This window comes from Cannabis sativa, chromosome 5, assembly GCF_029168945.1.
Source record: "Cannabis sativa cultivar Pink pepper isolate KNU-18-1 chromosome 5, ASM2916894v1, whole genome shotgun sequence".
NCBI lineage: Eukaryota > Viridiplantae > Streptophyta > Magnoliopsida > Rosales > Cannabaceae > Cannabis > Cannabis sativa.
The window spans coordinates 24,720,883-24,723,776 of NC_083605.1; the positions used below are offsets into that span (position 1 = coordinate 24,720,883).

Below are 2,894 nucleotides of genomic sequence, written 5' to 3' on the forward strand. Positions count from 1 at the left end.
GTTTAATAAATCTAAGTCAAAGTTCAATATCGGTCCCTTCCGATGCATACTCCATGTATCCAACCTGAGCTTTACTTTAACCAATGCTCTGGAAAGAACATAGCATTTCTCCAAATGCAAGTAAACTCTGTTGTAGATTATCATATCAGTAAAAACCCTATGTCTGATAAATCTAGGAAACTTTATTCACATAGTCATGTTTACTATAATACCCTGGAATTAAGGAAATTGATTAGCAAAGCCCTAACTAGTTAATTTAGTATTATTGTAGAATTATATTATTATATAATTTATTATATGCGAATTATTTTGAGAAATGACATGTTAAGACCCCGTTGGTGAGCCAGGGGTATTTTAGTAATTTAGACCCGAGAAGGGTAAAACTGTGAATTTAATTTATTTATGTGCTTATGAACTATATTATTATATAGTATATCTGGTGTGTCCTTTTTCAGGTGTGTTCTGACAAGTTGGCGCAGTATAGTCACAACCAGGTATTTCGGGCCGAACCGGGTTTCGGGGCCGAAATACAATTTTGGGATGTTTAATTGGCATTTTATTTTTATACAAGAAATCTGCAATTTATTATTTGAGTGTGTGAAATGTGATAATTATATTTTTTTTTTACCCTTATATGCTTGAAAATGGGAATTTGGCCCTAAGGGCAATGTGGTAATTGTGCATTTTGGGTTATGATTCATTAAAAGGGAAATATTAAGCAAAATGAGATTTTATTTCTGCATTTTACTCCAGCCCTAGCAGCCAGCCTCTCCCTCTCTCAAAAACTCATTTTTTTAGCTTTAATTTTATGGTGAATTGCTTGTGGAAGAAAGCTTAGTTTTGGAGATTTGAGGATTTTCTCTTGCTTGGATTTGAGGTAGTTCTCCTACCATTTCTAATTTCTGAGTTGTTGCTGAAATGAGAATTTAAAAAAAGAAAAAGAAAAAGAAGCATGTTTTTATGAGTAGGTGTTCTTGAAATGCATGGGTATGAATTGATATGAGTTGGTGAAATTCTAGTTTGAATATTTTGTTAGTAGCTAAGCTTTGAATGTTTGGAAGCTTAGATGGAGATTTGAATGTGAGAATTTGAAATCTATGTTGACATTTTCTTGCTGAATATTGTAAGTAATTTTGTTAGATTTAAGCTCTAAACTCTTGAAGTTGATTAGTTCATGTTGAATTGTTGATAATTGTGTTTATGTGATTGTTGTTATAATCTGAATTTTTATGCATGGATGAGGATTTAAGGCATTTGCTTGGGTTATATTGAGAATAAATTTGTGTAAAGATGCTGATATTTTTTTTTTTATGGTTATGCAAGCTCTTGATTTGGGATTTTTGCTCTAGTTAAAGCTTGCTGAAATTGATGATTTTTAGTTGCTGGTTTTTGGTGTTGTTGGAAGTGAATTAGGTGTAATTCCTCCCTAATTACTTGGTTTATGCTAGGTGAAAATTTGGTATGATTGTGGGTTGTTATAGCATGAAAATTGGTATTTTTAGATGCATTTTCGTGGCTGGAAACAGGGTTTCCTGGGTTTTTAAACCCAGTAGCCGCGGCCATTTTTGGCAGCTTATTGTATTTTTTCGGGTTTTTGTTTTGGTCATAACTTTTGACTCAGGACTCCGTTTGGAACGTTCTTTATACCGTTGGAAAGCTCGTTCCGAGCTCTATCTGAATATCTGGAATTTAAATGCCCAGTTTTTAATTTATGGAAATAGATTTTGGGATTAACCCTATACTTGTGTATCCGAGAATTGTGACTAGGATTACCGGCACTTGGTCAAGAGCACCCAGGGATTTGGAATCTCCATATTTGTGGGATATCAGGTAAGACAGTAGTCAGCATGTAGAGATATGCGCAATGGCGCTTATATGGAATGTGATTTATATGAGAAACTAAAAACCGGGATTAGAGTTATTACTCTAAAGGGAGCGGTTTATTGGCTTAGGGTTATTACCCAAGTGAATTGTTAATATGTAATTGTTATGCCATGATGTATATAGATGTATATTGAAGTAAAGGGTTATGTGTTCAAGGCATAATCAGGTTGGACTCGGCAACTAGAACCGAGATGAACCGTTCTAAGGCCTTATTGTAATTAGACGTGTGAGTGTAATACGTATGTCTATGCCACATACACATAAATAGGCGTGTGAGTGTAACACGCAGGTCTGTGTCATACAGACAAATATGAAATGGCATTATTATTTATGTGATGAGTTATATATGATTAACGATATATTTTAATGTCTTGCTGGGCTTGGCTCACGAGTGCTCTACTGTGCAGGAAAGGGTAAATCTATCTCTGATCAGCCATGAGCATGGGAGTTGGGCGATGTATGTACATGTTCGTGCAACACTAGACCAAGCGGGTTGGGGTCTACTAGTGTTGAAACTTTTGTAACTCTATTTTGCCGCTTAGGTCGGTTAAGGAGAAAAAACTTGTAATATTTTGTAAAATGATTTTTGGGATCCCGAAATATGTAACTTTTGTTTGTAAGGTTAAAATTATTACAAGTTTATTTTCATTCCGTTTTCGTTTAAAGTTTAATTTCCGCGCTTATTTTAAAACCAATTCCGTTTAGGGGATTAGGGTTTCTTAATCATATTGGGTAGCGTGCCTAAATCTTAGGGCGTTACATTTACTTTCCAAAGTGTTGACAACACAATAAGCAGGATCAAGTATGTGAAAAGGGTTTCAGATGAATTCATACATTATGTACATATAATAATGAAATAAATCATGTGAACCATGTGACATTAAATGTTATTTCTGATCTATATTAATAAGTAAATCTGATTATACTGAAATGAGTTTTATTTAGGGCATAAAACCCCACATATTATGGGGTAGGAAAATAATTGAAAAGGGTGTTAGGTGGAGGGTTCA

The 2,894-nt window shown here is 34.3% G+C and overlaps 1 long non-coding RNA gene across 1 annotated transcript; it reads left to right on the plus strand.

Annotated features, from left to right (window-relative positions):
• Positions 1-442: 442 nt before the first annotated feature.
• Positions 443-2,535, plus strand: LOC133037855 (uncharacterized). Its single transcript, XR_009687838.1, has 2 exons — positions 443-1,830; positions 2,292-2,535. It is a non-coding gene; the product is annotated as an uncharacterized LOC133037855 (long non-coding RNA).
• Positions 2,536-2,894: the final 359 nt, after the last annotated feature.